This window comes from Gorilla gorilla, chromosome 11 (genome assembly GCF_029281585.2).
Source record: "Gorilla gorilla gorilla isolate KB3781 chromosome 11, NHGRI_mGorGor1-v2.1_pri, whole genome shotgun sequence".
In the NCBI taxonomy this organism is placed as follows: domain Eukaryota; kingdom Metazoa; phylum Chordata; class Mammalia; order Primates; family Hominidae; genus Gorilla; species Gorilla gorilla.
In genome coordinates this window covers 56,741,612-56,767,709 of record NC_073235.2, presented here as the reverse complement: position 1 = coordinate 56,767,709, position 26,098 = coordinate 56,741,612, and the positions used below count along the sequence as shown (strand labels likewise).

The following is a 26,098-nucleotide window of genomic DNA, read 5'->3' as shown; positions in this document are numbered from 1 at the left end:
TCCAGATGAAAGACCCGTACATGCCAGACTACTGAGAAATACTCACATCAAAATGGACATTGAAAGCAGAAATACACTCATACACTAGCTCCACCCAGAGCACAGAGCCTTACAATAGAGAAGAAAAATCTCAACTACCAGCTTCTTCCTGAGGGGTAAGGGGCTTGCTTGTACGACACATAAAGTGCCAACTTTTGCAGTCTTTACAGAGGGCTCGGCTCTTCAATCACCATGCTTGATGAACCACAGGGAGAGGGCATCAGAAGATTTATCTCAAGCATAAAAGGAAAAAACAAAAAGGTTTGAATCACATCGAGAGGTGACAACGTGCTAGCAGCCCTTGCTTGCTCTTGGCACCTCCTCGGCTTCGGCCTCAGCGTCCGCTCTGGCTGAGCTCAAGGAGCCCTTCAGCCGGCCGCTGTGCTGTGGGGGTCCCTCTCTGGGGCTGACCAAGGCGGGAGCGAGCTCCCTGGTCTGGCCAGGAGGTGTGGAGGGAGAGGTGCGGGCAGGAGCTGGGGCTGCACGCAGCGCCCGTGGGCCGGCCTGGGTTCTGGGTGGGCATGGGTTCGGTGGGCCCCGCACTCAGTGTGGCCGGCCAGCACCTGCTGGGCTTGACTGGGGGACGAGCTCTCTCTGGGCTGCCAGAGTGCCCAGGCTAGGTGCCGCAAAGTCCCCCAGCGAGTGCCATTGAGAGGTGAAGCCAGCTGGGCTTCTGGGTAGGGTGGGGACCTGGAGAACTTTTCTGTCTAGCTAAAGGATTGTAAATGCACCAATCAGCACTCTGTGTCTAGCTAGAGGTTTTGTAAACACACCAATCAGCACTCTGTGTCTAGCTAAAGGTTTTGTAAACACACCAATCAGTGCTCTGTGTCTAGCTAATCTGGTGGGGACTTGGAGAAATTTTGTGTCTAGCTAAAGGATTGTAAATGCACCAATCAGCACTCTGTCAAAACGGCCCAATCAGCTCTCTGTGAAACAGACCAATCAGCTCTCTGTAAAATGGACCAATCAGTAGGATGTGGGTGGGGCCAGATAAGGGAATAAACGCAGGCCACCCAAACCAGCAGCGGCAACCCACTCGGGTCCCTTTCCACACTGTGGGAGATTTGTTCTTTCGCTCTTCACGATAAATCTTGCTGCTGCTCACTCTTTGGTTCCGGGCTGCCTTTATGAGCTGTAACACTCACCGAGAAGGTCTGCAGCTTCACTCCTGAAGCCAGCGAGACCACGAACCCACCGGGAGGGACGAACAACTCTGGATGGAAGGAGCAAACAACTCCAGACGTGCCACCTTTAAGAGCTGTAACACTCACTGTGAAGGTTGCAGCTTCACTCTTGAAGCCAATGAGACCATGAACCCACTAGAAGGAGGAAACTCTAGACACGTCCGAACATCAGAAGGAGTAAACTCCAGACACACCATCTTTAAGAACTGTAACACTCACTGCAAGGGTCCACAGCTTCATTCTTGAAGTCAGTGAGACCAAGAATCCACCAATTCTGGACACAACGTGAGCCCTCCTACCAGCTATAGCACTGAGGATTGGCCCAGCTTCTAAATTCCCCCAAATTTTGTCTCAGACTTTCCTATCAGCTTCCTGTGGTTCTGGCCTTTTAACAAGCCAGTATCTGGGAACCTACATAGCAAATGAAGAATAAGCCGCCTCCAGCTTAAACAGAAAGGAAGGCATGTCCTGTATGCACATTCTTCTCTGGCTTGCGCCTAAGATAAATTCCTGTAATCTCAGTCTACCCCAGCAAGAGAGATGTAAAAGTTCTGCTTGCCTTAGGAGAGTGGGCATGCCCCTTGCTTCCTTCCTTGGCTTGCTTTTGAGATAAATTTCTGCAATCTCTCATTAAAGAGAGACTGGGGGACCTCTTCATTCCTGATTGGAAAAGTAGGCATTCCCTGCACCTTCTTCCCTGCTTTGTTTCAGTGATAATTCTGGACTACATTCTTCCCCTGCTAGGCGGGTGTGAGACTTCCACTTGTTTGAATGGGAGAGTGGGCTCTCCCTGCATATTTTTCCCTGACTTGCCCCAGCAGTAAATCTAGATATGCAGACTCTCACTGGGAGTAGCTTCTGCAGGCATTGAGTGCCCCAACTTTTATAGCCTTTACCCAAGGGAATGGCTCTTAAATCACCTAGCTATGGGAGTTGACAGAGCTCTGCACTCCTGAGTCTCCTAGACCACAGGGAACAAGAAAAGACTTTTAAACTTGGAAATATTCAGCATCTCTCTCACTAGACTCAAAGTGAGCATTCTGATTATGAGCAGAGGCAGCTGCTTCAGGCTGTCTCCTTGGTGAAGGACAGAATAAGTGGGACAAACTTTGGCTCTCAGCTTCTCTGCAAGAAAGTAAGAAACCGGAACACACCTCTAACACTGTAGCCTCTCTAGCTGAATCCCAAGAGACTGGGTGCTATTCCAACTCTCTCAAGGCAATAGCATGACTTGGCAATCACTAATTTCTTGGGGATTGATATGCTTTGGCTGTGTCCCTACCCAAATCACATTTTGAATTGCAGCTCCCATGATTCCCATGTGTTGTGGGAGGAACCCAGTGGGAGGTAATTGAATCATGGGGGTGGGTCTTCCCTGTGCTGTTCTCTTGAAAGTGAATAAGTCTCATGAGATCTGATGGTTTTATAAAGGGGAGTTCCCCTACACAAGCTGTCTTGCCTGCTGCTTTGTAAGATGTGCTTTTGCTCCTCCTTTGCCTTCTGCCATTTTGTGAGGCCTCCCCAGCCATGTGGAACTGTAAGTCAATTAAACCCGTTTCCTTTATAAATTACCTAGTCTCGGGTATTTCTTTATTAGCAGTGTGAGAATGGACTAATATAGTAAATTGGTACCATCACAAGCCTGGAGACTTAGGACAAAAAAATTTTTCATAGGCCAGCCCAGGGCCTTATTGCTTTATGCAGTCTTGGGACTTGGTGCTCTGCATCCCAGCCATGGCTAAAAGGGGAAAATGTAGAGCTCAGACTGTTGCTTTAGAGGGTGCAAGCCCCAAACTTTGGTGGCTTACACATGGTGTTGGGCTTGTGGGTGCAAAGAAGTCAAGAATCGAGGTTTGGGAACCTCTGCCTATGTTTCAGAGGATGTGTGAAAATGCCTGAATGTCCAGATAGAGGTATGCTACAGGGGTGCAGCCCTCATGGAGAACCTCTTGCTAGGGCAGTGTGGAAGGGAAATGGGTGCAAGCCCCCACACAGAGTCCCCCCTGGGCATTGTCCAGTGGATCTGTGAGAAGAGGGCCACCGTCCTCCAGACCCTAGAATGGTAGATCCACCAACAGCTTGCACCATGTCCTGGAAAAGCCAAAGGCACTCAGTGCCAGCCTGTGAAAGCAGTAAGGAGTGGAGCTGTACCCTGTACCTTGCAAAATCACAATGGTGGAGCTGTGCAAGACCATGGAAACCCACCTCTTGCACCAGCAAGACCTGGATATGAGATGTGGAGTCAACGGAATCATTTGGGAGCTTTAAGATTTGACTGCCCCACTGGATCTCAGACTTGCATGAAGCCTGTAGGCCTCTTCATTTGGGCCAATTTCTCCTATTTGGAACAGCCGTATTTTCTGAATGACTGTACCCCCATTGTATTTAGGAAGTACCTAACTTGCTTTTGATTATACAGGCTTATAGGCAGAAAGGACATGGCTTGTCTCAGATGAGACTTTGGACTGTGGACTTTTGAGTTAATGCTGAAATGAGTTAAGACTTTGGGGGACTGTTGGGAAGGCATGATTGGTTTTGAAATGTGAGGACATGAGGGGCTCACATTTGGGAGGGGCCAGAGGTGGAACAATATGGTTTGGCTCTGTCTCCACCCAAATCTCATCGTGAATTGTAGCTCTCATGATTCCCACATGTTGTGGGAGGAATCTGGTGGGAGGTACTTGAATCATGGGGGTGGTTACCCCCATGCTGCTGTTCTTGTGATAGTAAGTCTCATGAGATCTGATGTTTTATAAAGGGGCATTATCCTACACAAGCGCTCTTTCCTGCCTCCATGTAAGATGTCACTTTCCTCCTCCTTTGCCTTCCACCATGATTGTGAGGCCTCCCCAGTCATGTGGAACTGTGAGTCAATTAAATCTCTTTCCTTTATAAATTACCCAGTCTTGGGTATGTCTTTACTAGCAGTGTAAGAACAGACTAATACAGGGACCAATAAAAGCAAAGCAGGTTGGACAAACAAAGTGTTTTGAGGCACCTAGAATCTCTGGCTATACTAATTGGGAGGAATATCTCCAACGCAAGACCAGTCTAGCAAGACTGGGAGAGGTGGTTCTTTTATCTAAGGTACTGAATCCCACAGAGTCAAGGAAAATGAAGAAATAGGAAAATACGTTTCAAATAAAAGATAAGATAAATCTCTAGAAGCCAACCCTGATGAAATGGAGACATAGAATTTACTCTATAGGCAGTTCAAAAGAACAGTAATAAAGATGCTCACTGAGGTGTGGAGTGCAACACATGAGCAAACTGAACGTTAAAACGGAGATAGGAAATATTAGAAAACACCAAACAGGAATTATTGAGCTGAAGAATATAATAATAACAATTCAAAAGAGGGGTTCAACAGCCAAGTAGAACAAGCAGAAGAAGGATTGATGAACTAGAAAACAGGTCATTTGGAAATCATCCAATCTGGGGTGGGGGCAAAAGGAAGCATTGTTAAGAATCACTGGGCTGTGGCCTAGTTGGCCCTCAGAGGTGAAGGCAGGGTGGGCCCTCACTGGGGCAGCTGGAGGAGCATGGACTGCCCCACAGGCAGGTAGGTGACGTTCCCAGAGTATGAGAGCTGGTATGCAATGTCTCGCTGCTTCCAGCTTACACAGCTCAATCAGACTGTCCCCGCCATGGCCAGTGAGTTGGGGATCAGCTCTGCTGTCTTGGAGTTGCCGTTGGCAAAGATGATGGCTGCCTTCTTCTGATGCTCAGCCTTTTCCACCACAAATCTGGCCCTCTCTGCTTCCTGCTGAGCCAATTGTTTGGCTTCCACCGCTTCTGTGAACTCCTTCCCAAAGGTCAGATGTGTCAAGGACATGCCATCCAAAGGTGGCTGCTTGCCCAAAGGTGGGTGGATGAGCCCAAAGATGACCTGTAAGGTCATCACTCACCTGCCTGGAGACCAGCTCTCTTTGGGTGATCAGTTCTCCTGCATCAAAGTGAGCCACCACTGACCTGAGGGTCTTGGTAGTGATGGATGGCAGCACACAGTCATTGTCGTCCTCTCCGATGCTGGTGAAGATGTGCGCAAACTGGCTAGCAACAGGCCAGAAGAGGATACAAAGTATGATGTTGACATTCTGTAAGTCTTTGCTACCAGTGATGACTGGTACATTACATGGTCAAGAACATCAGTTAAAGAAAATTGGTTTCTGTACCCATGGCATGAGAAAGTGAGTCCCTTCCTGTACCACAATGTCCTGTATGCCACAGAATCAGTCAAAGATGGCAGCTCTGTGTCCAGCATGCACACTGTATAAGGCAGAGTTCACCATGCCTCCTACAATAGCTATAAGGCCAGGCCAAACTTGTTAATAGACTCAAACATGCTGGCAGCCGTGTTTCCTTCTGCTGGACCCTCTCACACCTGCATCCACTCTGACCATATTTTTATATATTTTTGTTTCTACTTAGGGGTATCTTTTCCTTTAGGTTGAATAACTCCTTTTAGTATTTCTTGTAAGGCATGTCTAACAAAATGAAGAACCCAAAGCACATGATCATCTGAGTAGAAGCAGAAAAATTTGACAAATTCAATATCCCTTTATGTTTAAAACTCTCAAAAAACTAGGTATAGAATAAATGTACCCCAATACCATAAAAGCCATGTATGATAAGGCCACAGCTAATATCAGACTCAACAGTGAAATGCTGAAAGCTTGTCCTGTAAGGTCAGCAACAAGAATGCCCAATCTTGCCACTTACATTCAACATAGCACTTGAAATCCTAGCCAGAGCATTTAGGCAAGAATAAGCTAAAGACATCATATATGAAAAGAAGAAGTGAAATTATCTGTGTTTGCTGATGACATGATCTTATATGCAGAAAACCCTAAAAGCTCCACCAAAAAAACTGTTAGAACTGATAAACAAATTTGTAGGTCACAAAATCAAAATACAAAAATCACTTGTATTTCTACACATTAATAATGAGCTATCTTAAAAAGAAATGGAAAATAACAATCCCATTTACAATAACATAAAAAATACTTAGGAGTAAATTTAGCCAAGGAGGTGAAAGATGTGTTTATTGAAAATTATAAAACATTGACTAAAAAATTGAAGACATAGATAAATAAAAATATATCCCATGGTCAGGTAATATTGGTAGAATGTTCATATTACCTAAAGTAATCTACAGATTCCATGCAAAACCTATCAAAATTGCAATGTTATTTTCACAGAAATATAAAAAGTAATCCTTAAGTTCATATGGAAGCAGAAAACACTCTGAATACCCAAATAAATTTTGAACAAAAAGAGCAAAGCTTGAGCATCACATTTCCTGATTTCAAAATACACTATAAAACTATTATAAATCAAAAAAGCATGGGACTGGCATAAAAACAAACACATAGACCAGTAAAACAGAATCAAAAGCCCAGAAATAAACCTAAGTATTTATAAATTGATTTTCAACAGAGGTGGCAAGTTCACATAATGAGGGAAAGAGAATGTCTTTAATATGTGACGTTGGGAAAACTTGATATCCACATGCAAAAGAATAAAACTGTACTATTTCACACCATATACAAACATCAACTCAAATTGGATAAAATATAGACTTAAATATAAGACTTGAAACTGTAAAGTTACTCAAAGAAAACATGGGGAAAAAACTCCACGATATTAGTCTGGGCAATGATATCTTGGCTAGGACTCCAAAAGTATAGGCAACAAAAGCAAAAAGAGACAAATTAAATTGTGTCAAACTAAAAAGCTCTTGCATAACAAAGGAAACAACAGAGTGAGGAGACAACTCATGGATTGGGAGAAAATATATGCAAACCATATGTCTGATAAAGAGCTAGTATCGAAAACAAGGAATTCAAACAACTTAACAGCAAAAATACTAATAACCCAATTTCAAAATAGGCAAGTGATCTGAACAGATAATTCTCAAAAAAAGATATGAATCGCTAACATATATGAAAAAATGTAAAACATCACTAATCATTAAAGACATGGAAATTAAAACCACATGAGATATCACCTCACATCTATTAGAATGGCTATTATAAAAAAGATGAATGATAATAAGTGTTATATTTCACAGTTATTCTCCGAATCCTCATTCTCCACATGAGGATGTGGAGAAAAGGGAACCCTTGTACACTGTCGGTGGAAATGTATATTTGTACAGCTATTTTGGGAGATGGTTTGATGGTTCCTCAATAAGCTAAAACTGGAATTACGATATGATCCAGCAATCCCACTTCTGGGTATATATTCAAAGGAATTGAAATTCATATATGAAGGAGATATCTGCATTCTCATGTGGATTTCAGCATTACTCAGAATAGCCAAGATACAGATGCAACCAAAGCACCTGCCATCAATGGCTGGATGGATAAAGAAAATGTGAGATATATATATATATATGTGTGTGTGTGTGTGTAGATATATATATATACAGATATATATATATATATACACACATATATATATACGCACAATGGCATGTTACACAGCTGAAAAAAGAAAGGGAATTATGTTATTTGTGATAATATGGATGGAACTGGAGCACATTATGCTAAGTGAAATAAGCCAGGCACAGAAAGATTAATATTTTATAAATTCACTTACATGAGGAATCTAGAAGAGTCAATCTCATAGAAAGAGAAAGTAGATTACAGGGAATCGGGGAGAGATGGGGAAAGAGAAGATGTTGGTCAAAGGACAAAAAACTTCAGTTAGACTGGGAGAATAAGTTTTAGTGATCTATTGCACTGCAGGGTGACCACAGTTAATGATGATGTATTTTGTATTTCAAAATTGCTTAAATAGTATAATTTTAACATCTCATCACACATATAAAAATAAGTTGGGGAGGTGATGGATATGTTAATTGACTTGATTGTCTCTATAATGTATACACAGATCTAACAACACAATGTATCTTACAAATATACACAGTTATTATGTGTTAATTACAAATAAACATAAAAATAAAAGAATATATGTACTTTCCCTTACCTATTATGTCCTCCCTATCAGGCACAGCCCACATTTGTTTTCTTCCTATAAACAGTTTTTGACTATGATAGTTTTCATTGATCTCAAATTTTCACTGATTTATAGAACTTACTATCTACCTACCTCTATATCACCCCATTGAGTTCTCAATTCTATAGTTTGTCATCTAGATAAATGTTCATATATATGTATGTGGATGTGAGGCTGTGTGTATGTGCTTGTGTGTATACACACACACACACACATAGATGTGTGTATGTGTGTGTGTATTTTGTATATATTAGCCTTATAGCCCCACTCATGTTATCTCTTTAAGAAAAAGCATCACGTTTCTACATTATGAAACTGAAATATAATTTTTTTTTTTTTTTGAGACAGAGTCTCGCTCTGTCGCCCAGGCTGGAGTGCAGTGGTGCGATCTCGAAGTAAAATTTATATATAGTAAAAAAATCAGAAATTAAAGATACCATTCTCTCAGTGTTTGCAAAGTCTAAAAAAAGTTTAGCTCATATCAGTGCTGAATAATAATTGATCACTGATCTATTAATATTGATAAAGAAAAATGAGAAAAATTACACAAGGCACACAAAATGTATCTACCATGTAATGGAATCAGGAGAAACAGCTGTTATTTTCTCAATTTTGGTAAAGGGAAAACTTGAAGATACTGGTGACTTAATTTTCAAAATATTTTGTTCCATATTCCTGTTTGCTTCAAAAATAATTAAAAAAAATCCCTATCAGTATATCAACTCTCCACTTTCCATATATTCAAGTAGCCTGATGACAAATCCTGTAATTCTTAGAATTGAAACAAAGTCTAAAAAGGCCTTCATTGAGATGCTGAAGGCACTATGATCCTTGATAAACTGGCATGCACAAACACAAAAGGCATGAAAGTCATTCAAATGGAACAGGCATAAAGGTTACAGTAGGCATTTTTCTCTTCATTCTTGATATGAAACTTGCCACTTTTTCTTCATTGTCATTTTGATTGAGAGAATGCCTTCTTAGTTGTTTGGTTGACTCTTGACCTATTTTTAACTTCACAGTGTAATCTAGATTTATGTTACTTGGGAGTGGTGGCTAGAGTTGAAGTCTGAGGTAATGATAACATCTCAAGATGAAGATTTTTCTACATCAAGTTATTGTAGCCTTTAAGTGGTCACCTGCCAGAAGCCAGAGGGAGATTCAACACACCTGAGGATTCTTTCCAATACTTGATAATTTAATGTTTTTTTTAAACAAAATATTTTGCATGGAAAATAAAAAAAGCATCACATTTAAAATTGGAAAGCTGCATTCTGTTCTTGAAATAGACACAAACTGATTGTAGAATTTGGAACAAGTCATTTAATCTGGAGAGTCCTTAGAAAACTCACATGCAGAAGAAGAGGGAATGAGGTTGATGATGGCTTTGTGTTTTTGGCCATATATTTATATGATTTAGATTAGTCTTTTTACCTAGGGTACACAAACCACTTGTAGAGATCATATTTTTAGATGGGAATGATATAACCCTCTGAAATTTAAATAAAACTTTTCCTACTTAGGCAAGCTTATTTTACTTTAGTTGTATTAAAAGAACATAATAAAAATATGATTCTATGAACAAGAGAAAGAATAAAGGAGCTGAGAATATAAAACTTATTATGAGGCAATAAATGTGTTTTCCCCCCTCAAATATGGGAATTCCTCTCGTTTAGAAAGCTCACAGATGTTTTAAAATGAGAAAAAATGGAAGAGCACTTTTGTTCTCCTTTAGGAGAATTTTTCAGGTCATAGCCTTATTAGGGTAATTTGGAGATGTTAAAGTTGGCCTTAAACGTAGACAATGCTGAGTTGAATCCATCCCATGTATTTATCCCACCAATATCAGTTTGCTTCTAAAATGTCCAATTATCAAGTATTTTCCCTTATCAAGTACTTTCTGTCTTAATTTAGTAATGAAGTTCCTGAAAGCCCCAAATTCAAAATGATCCTTTCCATACTTACTCATTTTCTAAAGGAATTAGCAAATTGACCTTGAAGTAGGTTTTTTTAAAGGACGTCTCTCAATCATACTTTATCTTTTGCTTTTCCAAAGGCCTAGCAACTGACTTTTGAGGGAGCAGCTGGTGGGGGCAGAGTGGGGGTGCGGAAAGGGAGAGGAAAAAGTAGAGTGAAAGAATGCAAAGGTGTGTATAGACTGAATGTAGAGTTGAAGGAGAGGATGTGTTTAAGAACAAAATGTGCACGAACCGGTGTGTGTGAGAGGTATGGTGAAGTGGTATTGATCACAGATGAAGCCTTTAATCTCATCTCCCACTCCTCTCAAAACCAGAAACCCATTCCTAGCAGCTCAAAAACACAGTGAAGCTACCCCCAAAATACACATGCCAACATTTCATAATGTACAATCTACTGTCACTTTTTGCCTTTCAACAACTTTCTTTGCCTTGGAGTTTTCTGACCTTTAGGATTGATCACCACACTTTATGGCTTCTGTGTTTTCTGGAATCAGAAAAATTGTTACATGTCATTACTCCACATCTTATTAGGGCTGCTGATATTTCAGAAAATCCCAATTGTCCTTTAGATCAACAATACAACACATGGTTCTGATTGTATTATGGCAAATCTTCCATTCTCTGTGTAAATAAAATGTATGAATATAACAGGCAAGAAATAAAAAATGTAAGGCCATCTGTCAGATATTAGAAATCCTACATAATATAAGATGGTTCTGCTTAAGAAATTAATGGTTAGGTTTTCACATTATAAACAAGCATTGCTTTTTTATGAGCACAGATTGTTTCAAACAGTAACTCATGAAGAAAGGAAACAAAAATAATATATGATACAGTAACACTTTTTCATCTTTTAATAATTAATAATGTTAAGATATAATACATCCTGGAGGCTTTGAAAGTATTTTCAGTACATTTAAGTCATTATTAAGATAAAAGTAGAATTATTGGAATTTTTGTTTTCCTCGTTGTATAATTAAGCCTATCAATTACTCTCAACTGTGAAAAAAATTGTATGTGGATGTAAATCTGAAAACTGAATGGAAAATGTGTGTGATTTCTTAAATGATATGTAGGTCAGATACTTTGCATTTTACATTGGTCTTCTCCCATGTCTGATGTGACTGCCTTTCAGATATCAGTAACATCTGCTGCTTCTAGCCACAGAGTGGCTCATGACAGCTGCGTGACGCTGCCCTAGAATTCATGCCAAACCAGTCCCCTTTGAATATCAGTAGACCACCTGGGTACCCAGCTGCAATATATGGCATCTCCTGCTCTTTCACAGATGCCAGCAATACATAAAAAGAACTTGAGTGGAAAAGAAAACCTGGTAGCTCAGAAAAAGTTTTCCTTCAGTCTCTCCATCTGTAAATGTCCACCTCTCCTAACTGGAGTTACAGAATTTCAGTTTCAATTAAATTTCCTGTGTAATTTGTAAAGTGGTCATGTGTGTCCCAAATGTAGAGAATTGTGATAAATTTGAGGAAATAGGACAACCTGTCTCCTCTCGAGAATTTTTTTCTAAGATCCTGGCTGGCATATATTCAGCAAATATATATTAGCCAATTACTTTGTGTGTTGTCAAGCACAATGCTGGGCTCTGGGGCATAGAAAAAGAATAATAATAATACATAGCTCTCTAGTAGCTTACAGGCCAGTCTAGTTGTGAATGTCAAAACTGGGCATATTAAAGTTAAAGTCTAGTCATCAGTTTGCATTTGACAGTGAAATAAATAAACAGTCTCTCATGCCTACAAGAAGGGGACTTGAGAGTTTCTCACCCCCACCATCATGATAGACAGGATGCCTTTCTCCTGGCTTTTAATCAGCTAGAGTCATTTTGTTTCTAGTCAAGAACCTAAGACATTATTTTTTAAAGCTGTAAGTTTTGCTTCAAATAAGTACTTTCCCTAGGGGGCATATCTAAAATTCTAATGCTGTCAATGGAAAATATGAGTACCTCTCAAAACTCATCTTACAGGCACTTTTTTTTTTTGCTATATAGTGTTTGGCAAGAACCAATGTGAAACACCTAAAAATATCCACGTTAACGTCACCTCAAGTACTTATTCAAGAAACCCACAAACCTCCTAAGAAGGAAATTAATACTCTACTTTTGACAGTTTTTTATTAAAAAAATTAATTGGTAATAGTCAATGAAGGTTACATTACACTTTAGAAGAGTAAAGAAATAACCATGAAATAGCAACATTTGGCATATTACTTTGCTAACTTGTCAGTCACAAACAAGGAGAGGGGAGTGCAAAGTTTATTTCTTTAGATATGATGCTTAAAGTCCAGTAAAGATAATTTCCTTGGTACACTAGTACTTCAAAATGTTATTCTTGTGAAATTTAAAAGTTGCTCCATAGAGAACATCAAATGCTCATTCAAATGCTTGTTGAAGAAGCTGTGATTAATCCAAAATTTTCACCTGTTATCAAGCTCCATATAAATTCTATCTTCTCTGAAAATAATCTCTTGCCTCCACTTTCCTTGAGATCAAAAAGAGCTGACCTGATTTTCTACTCATTTCTACCTCGAAATGTCTCAAATATCCTTAGTTTCTTCTTTCCATTTTAGGAAAGAAAGTCAATCCTCTTCTCTGAAGTTCACCCTTGCCCTTGGTCTCCTGAACTCGTATTAAGGTTCCTGACTTGGAGTCAGGAGATGTGAGTTTGATGTTTAGCCCTGCCAATTTCTAGGCACATGACAATTTATCTGAGGCTCAGAACCTTCAACTATAGAATAAGATGATAATAAGAACTCATCCAGAGTGTTCTGGTAAGGACGTAGTAAAATAATGAGTGTGAAACTGCACTGTAAACTAAGTGTCACACAGATATCCTTTATTGCTATGCCATTTGTCCAATACCTGTAGGTATTTATCTCATCAATTATCCCTTCCTTTTTCTTTTTAGATATCACCTCATATTTAAAAATAGTTCCTTATTCATTTTTAGATATTTTACCTATCTAAAATATAATAGATGATATTTTATTTTAAATTTATGATAAAATGAAATGATAGAAAATACAAAATAATTACTTTGCTCATATTTAACCTTAAAGTTACTATGATTTTTCCTTCTTATTTGCTGGCAAATGTCTTAAAAAGAGTTTCCCCCACTACATGTTTTCACAATCCAATTATCTTAACATCTTATATTCCACTATCTTGAATCCATCATCTGAAACTGCTCATGAAACTTTTTATGAGCTTACATTATTCTTACTTCCTGACTTCTCTGTAGTATTTGACACTGTTGACAATCACCATAACTTCCTAAGTTTTTGTGACATTTTATTTGTTCTTCACTGACAGTTTTGACTTAGCAATCACTTTTTCTTCTTTCTCCCACCCCTAAAGTAGGTGCTACCTAAGGAAATGCCTTGCTCTTTTGCTCTCCCTATTTTCTTCCTTGGCAAATTAATCAATCCTCATACACCCATTTAATTCCTTATCCTTTGCCTCAACCCTGCAACACATTTCCAACTGCTCCTGGTACATCTTTAACTTTCCATAACTTTATAGAATCAAGAGCTTCCATTTTGTTCTCCAAATATGAAAAGAAATCTTGCAGTTCCTGAGGTCTTCTCTTGTAGGGTCAGAGAAATGATCAAGGAGCAGTAGTCTTCCATCAGGTCTAATTACTATACAAATAGACCATTGCAGGATTAGTGTGGGACACAGTACGCTTAAAGTTTTGTATAGATTTTTATCTTAATTTAGGAATTCCATAAGTTATGATATTTTTCTCAAATGCAAATATCTTTTATTGGCCAATTAATAATATGGAATATAAAGTTGGTTGACCAACTAAAATATAGGATTTTAAAAAGTAAATATAGAATTTGGTTGACCACTTAAAATAGAGAAAAAATATTTTGGTCAGGGATCACATATTACTAGGCTATGGAGTAAGCAAGTAAGTGGGAAAATGTTGCCAAAACTTTGATGATAGAGTAGGGCATGCAGAAATATATTATCACATGCAGGTGTATCATGGTGGCAGTACAGAAATGCTAATAATTTCACACCAAAAATGCTTATTTCAATTTTGGCATATTTGCAGTGTAACCACATGGTTAGCTTGACAATTATAAAACATCTTTAGAATTCCTAATGCATCAAATTTGGAATTTTGAAAATGTTGTAAATATTGTTTGGTTGAATATAATTAAGGGTAGTACTGAAAATCAACAACTAGCTTTTCAAGTATACTTAATTTCTCAGTAGTAATTAAGTATTGGTACTTACCACTCAATTTTTTACAGTTGGATGAAATTCTCCCCTCAACATTATCTCACACACTCAGAGTCAGTCCTAGTATCTAGAATCTGTTATTGCAGAAATTGTTCGGTCTTATTTAAATAAATCTCATAATTGGTTTCCTTTTTTAACTACATTTCTGGTTGACTAGAACAACAGTAAAACGATTGGTAGTCATGTACTGAAGATAGACATCACTAAGTGTGACAATATAATCATAGCTTAAGATGTTGCACATTTATTGCAGTCGTTACCATAGAGATTTAAATTTGGCTCTTTAATAAAAAATACATAGATTCGATTGTGAATGCATTAATTTTGATGAGCGAGGTTCAGTAGGTTTCCTAACTGAACATATACAAAAACAACAGATTTGGAATTTTGTCCTAGATGTCTTTAAGGGATCAGATATAGGTACATAAAAACAATAGGTTCAATTTATTGAATTTTTAATAAATACCTTATTAATCCTGCCATTTAAATCTTAGTTTTATAAGATACACATGTAATGCTTTAGTCATACTTCATTCATGTAATCTTCCATAGAGAAAACAAAAGGCAGGAAATCAGATGTTCTACTCTAAACTTAGATATGCCTCAAAGAACAAAGTAGGAGTGTATTAGTCTGTTCCCATGCTGCTAATAAAGACATGCCCAAGACTGGGTAATTTATAAAGGAAAGAGGTTTAATTGACTCACAGTTCAGCATGGCTGGGAAGGCCTTAGGAAATGTACACTCATGGTGGAAGGGGAAGCAAACACATCCTTCTTCACATGGTAGCAGCAAGAAGCACCCAGCAAAAGGGGGAAAAGCCCTTTGTAAAACCATCAGATCTCGTGAGAATCGCTCACCATCATGAGAACAGCAGCACTCAACTAACCACCCCCATGATTAAATTGCCTCCCACCAGATCCCTTCAACATGAGGGGATTATGGGAACTACAATTCAAGATGAGATTTGGGTGAGGGCACACATAAAATCATACCATTCCGCCCCTTCCAAATCTCATGTCATCACATTTCAAAAGCAAACATGCATTCCCAATGAGGAGGCATCTTAACTCATTTTAGCATTAACTCAAAATCTTAACCTATTTCAGTATTAACTCAAAAGTCACAGTCTGACAGGGCCTGGTGGTTTATGCCTTTAATGCCAGCACTTTGGGAGGCAATGGTGGGTGGATCACCTGAGGTCAGGAGTTCAAGACAAGCCTGGCCAATATGGTGAAGATGCAGATGTTGCATTTTCTGTTTCTACTCAAAATACAAAAATTAACCAGATGTGGTGGCCCACACCTGTAGTCCCAGCTACTTGGGAGGCTGAGGCATGAGAATTGCTTGAACCCAGGAAAAGGAGGTTGCAGTGAGCTGAGATTGTGCCACTGTACTCCAGCCTGCACAACAGAGTGAGACTCCATCAAAAAAAAAAGAAAAGAGAAAACAAAAGAGAAAAGAGAAAAGAAAACAAAACAAAGAAAAGAAAAGAAAAGAAAAGAAAAGAAAAGAAAAGAAAAGAAAAGCATCCACAATCCACAGTCCACAGTCTCATCTAAGACAAGGCAAGTCCTTTCTGCCTATGAGCCTGTAAAATCAAAAGCAAGTTAGTTACCTCCTAGATACAATGGGGGTACAGGCATTGGGTAAATACACCCATTCCAAATGGGAGAAATTGGCCCAAACAAAGAAGCTACAGGCCCAAAGCAAGCTCAAAATCCAACAGGGCAGTCATTAAACCTTAAGATTACAGAGTGATCTTCTTCGACTCCATGTCTCACATCCAGCTCACACTGATACAAGAGATGGGCTCCCACGGCCTTGGGTAGCTCCATTCCTGTGGCTTTGCAGGGGATAGTCCCTCTCCTGTCAGCTTTCATGGGTTGGGGCTGATTGTCTGTGGCTTTTCTAGGTACACAGTGCAAGCTGTTGGTGGAGCTACCATTCTGGGGTCTGGAGGACAGTGGCCCTCTTCTCACAGATCCACTAGACAATGTCCAGGGGGGACTCTGTGTGGGGGCTTGCACCCCACATTTCCATTCCACACTGTCCTAGCAAGAGGGTCTCCATGAGGGCTCCACTCCTGCAGCATACCTCTGCCTGGACATCTAGGCATTTCCACACATCCTCTGAAACCTAGGCAGAGGTCCCCCAACCTCAATTCTTGACTTCTGTGAACCCACAGGCCTAACAGCATGTGGGAGTTGCCAAGGCTTGGGGCTTGCACCCACTAAAACAATGGCCTGAACAGTATATTGATTCCTTTTACTCATAGCTAGAGCATCTGGGATGCAGGGCACCAAGTCCCAAGGCTGCACACAAGCAAGGGAGGCCCTAGGCTCAGCTCACTAAACTATTTTTCCTTCCTAGGCCTCCAGGCCTGTGATGGGAAGGGCTGCTGTGAAGGTCTCTGACATGCCCTGGAAACCTTTTCCCCATTGTCTTGGTGGTTAATATTTGGCTCCTTGTTACTTATGCAAATTTCTGCAACAGGCTTGAATTTCTCCACAGAAAATGGGTTTTTCTTTTCTATTGCATCAACAGGCTGCAAATTTTCCAAACTTTTATGCTCTGCTTCGTCTTAAATGGTCTGCTGCTTAGAAATTTCTTCTGCCAGATACCCTAAATTATCTCTCTCAAGTTCAAAGTTCCACAGATCTTTAGGGCAGGCACAAAATGCTGCCACTCTCTTTGCATAGCAAGAGTGAGCTTTACTCCAGTTCACAACAGCTTCCCCATCTCTGAGACCACCTCAGCCTGGACTTTGTTGTCCATATCACTATCAGCATTTTGTTCAAAGCCATTCAACAAGTCTCTAGGAACTTCCAAACTTTCCCACATCTTCCTGTCTTCTGAGCCCTCCAAACTCTTCTAACCTCTGCCTGTTACCCAGTTCCAAAGTCACTTCTACATTTTTTGGTATCTTTTTGGTACCCCCAGTTCCAATTTACTGTATTAGTCCATTCTCATGCTGCTAATAAAGACATACCCAAGACTGGGTAATTTATAAAGAAAGAGGTTTAGTTGACTCACTGTTCAGCATGGTTTGTAAGGCTTCAGGAAACTTATAATCATGGTGGAAGGGGAAGCAAACATGACCTTCTTCACATGGCGGCAGCAAGGAGAAATGCCAAGCAAGAAGTGCCAAGAGCAGCATGGGGGTAACCACCCCCATGATTAAATTACTTCCCACTGGATCCCTTCCATGACATGTGGGGACTATAGGAACTACAGTTCAAGATGAGATTTGGGTGGGGACACAGCCAAACTATATCAAGGAGCACAGCAGCAGAGAACTTTTAAACTGAGAGTACACAGATTTCCAGGCCATGCTTTTCTGCTTCTTTTCACAAGATTACATATACCCTTAAATTTTTTATTTATAAATTCTTCCATGAATGTCTTAGACCACAGCAATCTTTCCCTCCTTTGCACTTAATGCACTATATATCTGCATCTTCAAATGATACCTAGAACTTAGTACATTATCAGGTGCTATTTGCTATCTTACATACCCACACAGTGAAAGAAATCAAGAACCACACCTTGCGTATATGCCATCCACAGGGTCTATTGCAGGTTTAGGTATGTGAATATTTATACTGATTGATAGGTAAAATGAGGGTTGATTTATAGCTGGCTGATACTTAGAGGTGATCTGAAGTATAATGCAAATGTTACAAAATGCATTCAAGATAAGAAACAAAATAATGAGAAAAAACCTTCTTATATATTTAATCTATACTAGATCCATTATAACAATACTTGTAAAATGATTTTATTATTATTTATTTATTATGTATTATTCAAATGTAAGGCTTCATCAAAATATAAACTCTTAGAAAACATCTCTTGTACATCTTTTGTAACTGTACTCGGTGTACATGCAACACTGAAAGACTGGGATACAGTTTGAGGAATGCACCATTAGGTGATTTCATTATTATGTGAACATTAGAGAATGTTCTTATACAAACCTAGATGGTACAGCTTACAAACTTGAAAAGCATGTGTCTGTAATGAATGCCGTGGGCAAATATGTGTCGTTGTTGACCAAAACACAATTATGTAGTGTGTGATTGTATGTGGCAAATAGGTACACATTAATTGTATGCTGAACAAATCAGTCAACCAAAATATTCTGAGAGGATGACCTCTCTCCTAACCCTCCCAATTCTTTAGGCTATTTGTGATCCTATAGACTTGGACCAGGAAAACTGAGCTCACTTCATAGCTGCATAAGGCCTTTTGCATTTATCATTTTTTTCTATGTTGAATGCTCCCCCCTGCAAATCCTTGCATAGATAGATGCTTCCTGTCATCTGGTATCAGCCCAAATGTCCCCTGGGAGGGTTTCTCTGACCACTCTAGGTAATGTAGTTCTCTACCCTTCATCCTCCACCTCTGTCATTCACAACATTTTACTTTATTTTATTTTCTTCTAGGCACTTGACTTTATCTGAAATTAACAGAATAATATTTCTGCTTACTCGTTTATTGTCTATGGTCTCCCTCTAGCATAAGTTCTAGGAAACCGAGACCAGGGACTGAGCATGCCCAAGAACTGACAAACATTTTTAAATTAACCAGTAAATTTCCTGACTTAAACTTATTTGCACATTTCATTTGAATTTAATGGCAGTTGTAGCTCATTAATCAAACCCAATCTGTATAAATGCTTTTTAAAATTTTAAAGCTCTTTTTTTTACAAGTTATTTACTTTAACTTTCCCTTCCCATGCAAGAAAAATGAAACCCTAATTTGTAAAATAAATAGCTAAAAGTCAATTCACGGCAGCATATATTTAGATTTAAAAGAAAGTTAAACATTTCTTTATTAGAATATTTCAGGGACATTTCAAATGTAAATCAGCAGGATAATTGACTTAATTTTCAGCATCATTTTGTTTGATTAAGCACACTTAATGGGAGGCTCTAGTGAAATTTGGCCTTAAGGGGATATGAAACTTGTCTGTTCAATAATTCTGAGCACATTAACATTCTTCATATAGCTGTTTTTATTGCCATAAATTCAAACCGCTGAATTTAAGTCCTTTATGTTTGGGATCAGAAAGATTATAAAGACTTTTAAGGGTAACATGCACATGGAATATCTGTTCATATGAGCAGAGAAGGGTCAGAAAGCCACAGCAATGAAGTATGTTTCTCAAAGTCGACATTTTAGACATTGGTCTCTAATAAGAGTGTTGGTTACTTAATGTACTGAAACTCACTAAAAAGACAGGTATTCCTGGCTTATTGCTATATACAGGGACATTCTGCTTAGTATGTTTAAAATATCCTTGTATCTGTTAAAGAATAATATTTTCAAAAGTGTTTTTATCATGGTTCAGAAGTTAATTGTTTATTTTTCTTGTGTGTACCTTTATTTCCATCTAATGGTATCATTCAAGAAGACAGAAAAACTTTCTCAATTAGATTGATTTTCCAACAAAACATTTCCAATGTGTATTTCTGGATAAGCCCTATAAAATATCATTCACTTCTTTATTTATTAATGGAAATGAAAATGTATACTTTATACATTACTATTTTTGTATAATTTTCATTCAATTTCTTTTTCTTTTATGCATTTAATTCCTGTCCATCTTTCAGGGTTCCATAATTTTATAATTTCCTTTACTATCCTAGTTCCAACTCATTCAGGATGTCTTGCGAGTACCATTCAGCATTTATTTTTATAGAGACATCCAATACTGTAAAATTTTTATCCATATATCATTGTTACAATATAGCTTCTACAGTAACTACCACTAGAGACTTACATTTTGGGCCCTCATAAATATTTAGTTTTTACGCTAACATAGACTCACATACACATAAATTAGATAGATATATATAGATGAATAAAATAAACAGATAGTATTCATGATTGGTTAGATAGTAGACGAGTATTTTTGTTGGTTTACCAATACAGTATATGCTTACAATTCTCCAGAGAAACACTCATATGATGAGATTTTGTGAGGTCATGAAAGAGAAGAAATGAATGTTATTAATGCAAGAGGGCTAGGTTTATGACACATATTCTAATTCCATAGATGTGGTATTCTGTTCCTCAAATGCCTTTCTTATTCCTGACATAGCCAACTTCTGTCAGTTCTTTAACACTCAGTTCAAACATCACCTATCTTCTCATAACTCTAGGATTTGTTTTACCATCTTCTAAATCCTCATGAAATTGCCTAACATAGCTCATATTTAACTTCTCCAAAATTTTTAGTTTGTTTAGTTCCAAGACAGCTGTTACAAGCTGGCATAGATATTTCATTGTAGCCAGTAATGGCCAATTATTCTATGCGTTGCACAGATAACAAATAGCATAACCAAAAATATCTAGACAATTTGTATCTTTATTACATTTTAATCTCTTTACCAAGTTGTATCCAAGCAAATCCATTCTCTAATAACATTATTCACAAGCAACCCTGTGAACCAAACCTGTGAAGAAATGTGATGGGTCTGAGTAGGAGAAAAAGTTTATATCACAGTTTTCATGACCAGCCACTAATGTTAGTATGTACATCCCTACATCTTGTGTATGTGAGTTCTATTTTTATTAAGAGAAAAGACTGCTAACATAATTCAAATGTGAATTGACCAACATTTAAGCTCGACTGAATTTAGATAAGTTTTATTTACAGAAAAACTCCAAATGATACTCTGTCTTCAAGATATATTCCTTTATGAGATCAAATCACTGGAAAGCAATAAAATTGATAGTTTTCTCTTAGTGCACCCAAGAAACCCACTATCCATTTAAAGGCATTAGTGGATGTTTGCTAAAACATGGTCTAACATATCAACTGCTTTGTGTCTACTGGGCAATGCCTTTCAGAATCTAGTTCCTTTCATCTGAAGAAAAAAAAAGGTTCAGTGCAATTTTATTTACTAATTTATTTTCACTTTAGCTGTCAGGAATATTTGAATAAAGTTATTGATTATTCAATGTGACCAGTTTATCCCATTTTCCTGTTACTTTATTTCTCTTGACCTTCATTTTCATCTTTCCTCTCAGTTGCTTTGTTTTGAATCATTTCAATTGTGAATTTTCATGTTAGTAATCTCTTAGGATGATTTTAGAAATCATAGAAAAGGTATAAATAAGTGGTTATGCTTTAAAAATGAATTATGGGTGGTACCGACCACCTCAAAATTATTTTCAATTAGTTTAAGAAATAATTAAATGAATATAAAAGAGAACCAGAGATTAATACCAAGTTTTAGTGCATCTAAACAACTTTAAGTGCTTTATGTTTCTAAAACTATAAGCATGTCTCCAAATTGAATGTTTACAAGGTAAAGCATCATATCAAAGGCTAATATAAAGCTCTTCTCATATTCCAGTTTTCTGAACCAAAAATATTAATGGAGGAATGTAGTTATTGAAATTACGATGCCTTAAGCTATTATAATTTTAAGAGCAATACAAGTTTTGTTAATGTTTGCTAATGTTCTTCTAAAGCTTGATTAATGTCTAATTTACCTGTTGTCCACTTATTTTTTCTAAAGGAGCATACGAAGCCAGTTATTTATAGCAGTTAATATTCAAAATAAAATTCTAACACATTTGTTTTGGATAAACAGAATTCTATTAGGAACCATAATGAAATATTATTCTGTGACACCTACTCACCCTGTGCTTTAGAAATATATATATATACATATATATATACATACATATATATACATATATACATACATATATACACATATATATACATATATACACATACATATATATACATATATACATACATATATATATATATATGACAGTCTTTAGTAGCACTGTCTCATTGCCTCTTATCTAGAAATATTTTTTATTCTGTGGTTTAAATTTAAAAAGCCCTTCTTTGAATGAAAATATATGTTTAAACAATGGTTCAAAGCAAAGTGGTGGCCCAGATGACAGAAAAACTAGTTGCAGGCACAGAAGCTAAAAATTCAAGCTATTCTTCAATATGTTTAAGGTTCAGCCTGCACCAAACGGGGAACAAGAGAAACATTTGCTGAACCAAATCATTAAGATTGGTCTGCATTCTTTGTGGAGACTACACACACATGATGTCAGTTTATGATTTCATAGGATTTTTAAAAAGGCTAATAAATCTCTATATTATCATTAAGAGAGTGATTTATCATATTTAAAGAAAAGTATCCCGTAAAACCATCTCCATATTTCTATTATAGTTTGGTTTCTATGACTGATCCAAAAAAAAACCAGTCAAGTTTTACACACTGACAAATAACCTACTTTCATCAGATTTGTATGAATTAAGTTTACAAAAAGGCAAAGAACTCTAAGAGAAATAAATCAGCTGGATTTTTGTCTAAAACGATTTCTAATAAATTATTATGGCTGATATTTTCACTTGTCAAAATTTGAATTGTGTAGATATTGCTTAGAAAATTCTTTACTTTCTTTAAGTATTTTTAAAAAGTCTGGATACTATAAGCCCCTAAAGGTTGACAAATTTCATTGTCTCATTTACCATACTATTCTGTTCAATGGGAACCCCTGCTTTTCATTTTTCCACTATTTATTATGTCAGCTCTCATTTCTTTTCCACTTCATGGCTTGTACAAATTGGAAATACATGGATTTCACATGAGAAGACATTTCACTTAGCTATATTCTTCAGGTAAATATACTATTGTTTTCATTGTGATTTGCAAGCAAAAGAAAATTGGGGTACTTGAAGTAAATTTGATCTTGTTAATTAAAATATTAGTTACTGACAAAAGAGCTTATTTTAAGGGTAATGATAATAAAAAGTAATATTGTCATACAGTTTATAAACAGCTTTAATGAGTATTACTTCATTTAATGAATACAGTTGTCCTGGGAGGTAGACTGTTATAATCAGATCAACAGGGATATTTAAAAGTAACTGGACTATGATATATTGAGAATCTAACCTAAAGTATAGAGGTTTACTGTTAAGTAGATACTTTGAACTACATTTTTCCTTCATTTGTTTCTCTTTGGAGTATGCCTCTCTCTCTCTCTGTCTCTCTCTCTCTCTCTCTCTCTGTGTGTGTGTGTGTGTGTGTGTGTTTTAATTCTTAATAGCTTTATTAAAGTATAACTAACATATAATGAACTGCATATATTTAAATTGTACCACTCAATAAGAAGTTTTGTCATATGTGAAACTTGTGAGGCTGTCACCACAATCAAGATAATGAATACATACATTACCACTAAAAGTTTTCATGCTCCCCTTGGTAATCCCTCCCTGCAATCCTCCCTCTGCCACCTCAATCTCGTGTCCCCAGACAAGTTATCTGATTTCATAGATTAGTTTGCATTTACTAAAATTTTATACAAATGAAGTCATATAGTATGTAATCTTTTTGCCTGGCTTGTTTCATTCAGCATAATTATTACAAAATTCACCAAAGTTGTAGGGTACATTAATAGTTTGCACACATTCTTTGTATGGACAAAGCATAGTTTATTCATTGACCTGCTGATGGACATTTGGATTGTTTCTGGCTTTTGGTATTACAAATAAAGCTGCTATGAATATTGGCATACAACTCTTTGTATGAATATACATTTTCCTTTCCACTGAGTAAATACTCAAGAGTGTTTAAAAAGTACTAAAACTGTTTTTTGGAGTTTAGTGTACCATTGTACATCGTCACCAGCATTGCAGGTGCAGTTCTTCCATATTATCACCAACATGGTCCGCCTTCTTAACCTTTCTTTTTCTAATAAATGCATAGTGTAATCTCATTGTGGTTTAAATTTCATTTCCCCACTAACTGCTGAGGATTCACTCAGTTGCTTATTTGCCATTTGTAGACCTTTCTTAGTGAAGTGTCTATTCAAGTTATTTTGCTCATTTTTTATTGAGTTGAATGTTTTCTTATTACTGAGTTTTGAGAGTTTTTTTTCTAGATACAAATCCATTATCAGATATATAATTTGCTAACTTCTTTTTTCTGTCAGTGCCTTGACTTCTCTTTCTCTTAATAGTGGCTTTGAAAAGCACAAGCTTTTTTGTTTGTTTGTTTGTTTTTGAGACGAAGTCTCACTCTGTTGCTCAGGCTGGAGTGCAGTGGCACTATCTTGGCTCACTGCAAGCTCCGCCTCCCAGGTTGAAGTGATTCTCCTGCCTCAGCCTCCCAAGTAGGTGGGATTACAGGCGCCCGCGACCACGCCTGGCTAATTTTTGTATTTTTAGTAGAGATGGGGTTGCACCATGTTGGCCAGGCTAGTCTCAAACTCCTGACCTTAAGTGATCTGCCCACCTTGGCCTCCCAAAGTGCTGGGATTACAGGCGTGAGCCACCATGCCCGGCCTGAAAAGCACAAGTTTTTAAATTTTAGTGATATCTAATTTACCAATCCATTCTCTTATGACTCATACTTTTGGTGTCATATCTAAGGAATATTTGTCTAATCAATGGTTACACAAGTTCTTCTCCTATGTTTTCTTTTATAATTTTATATTTTTACATTTTGAATTAATATTTTCATGGTATAAGTTATGGATTGGAGTTGTTTTTCCCCCCACATAGATATTCAGTTGTTCTAATAATATTTATTGAAACTACTATTCTTTCTCTACTAAACAGCCTTTGCATATTTGTTAGAAATCAGTTGTCCATATATGTGTAAGTTTATTTCCAGATTTTCAGTTCTGTTCCTTTGTCTGTCTTTATGTTAATAACACACAGTCTTATTATAGCTTTATAATACATTTTAAATCCTACTTTGTTAATTCTCTAACTTTTTTCTTTATTAATGCATTTTTAGCTATTATACATCCCTTGTATATCTATATGGATAGAATCAACTTGTCAATTTCTACCTAACAAAATAAGTTTTATTTACTATTGCTTATCAATATAGACTCAATGCAATAGTTAAGTAAATACAATACACTTAACTATTGCATTGAATCTATATTGATATGCAATAGTAAGTAAATACAATACACTTCCTATTGCAGTGAATCTATATTGATCTGAGGGAGAATTGTCATCTTAATATCATATTGAGTCTACTAACTATTAATAAATAATCGTATTTATCTTCATTCATTTAGGTCTTCTTTAATTTCAGTAATATACAGCAGTTTTTAGCATAGAGGTCTTGCACATCTTTTGTCAGATTTATCACTTTTTCATATTTTTTACATTATTTTAGATAATGTTTAATATCAGTTTTCTGCTGTTTGTTGCTAGTGTATAGAAATAAAGTTGACTTTTATACATTGTTCTTATATTCTACAACCTTGATAAGAAGACTGTCTTATTTGTTTCAGCAATACTTTTGTAGATTCCATTGGATTTTGTAGATAATCTTGTCTTCTGGAATTATAGTCTTAATTTTTCCTCCCTAATATGGATGGCTTAATTTATTCTTCCGACCTTGTTGCTGTGCCTAAAACTTCCAGTATAATGTTAAGTAGATGTGGTAAGATCCAAAATCTTTATTTATTCCTGATCTTAGAGGGAAAGCATTCGATGTTTTAACATTAAATATGTGTAGGTTTTTTTGCTCAAACCCTTTATCAGGTTGATGAGTTTTCTATAAATAGTTTGCTCAGGGCTTTTGTTTGT

At 37.2% G+C, this 26,098-nt stretch overlaps 1 protein-coding gene and 1 pseudogene across 5 annotated transcripts in view; both read right to left on the bottom strand.

The window, feature by feature from the left end:
• The window catches only part of GALNT13 (polypeptide N-acetylgalactosaminyltransferase 13), a 733,891-nt gene that overhangs the window by 170,055 nt on the left and 537,738 nt on the right, over positions 1–26,098 (bottom strand). The window lies entirely within an intron of this gene.
• On the bottom strand, positions 4,487–5,405 carry LOC109025826 (prohibitin 1-like; annotated as a pseudogene).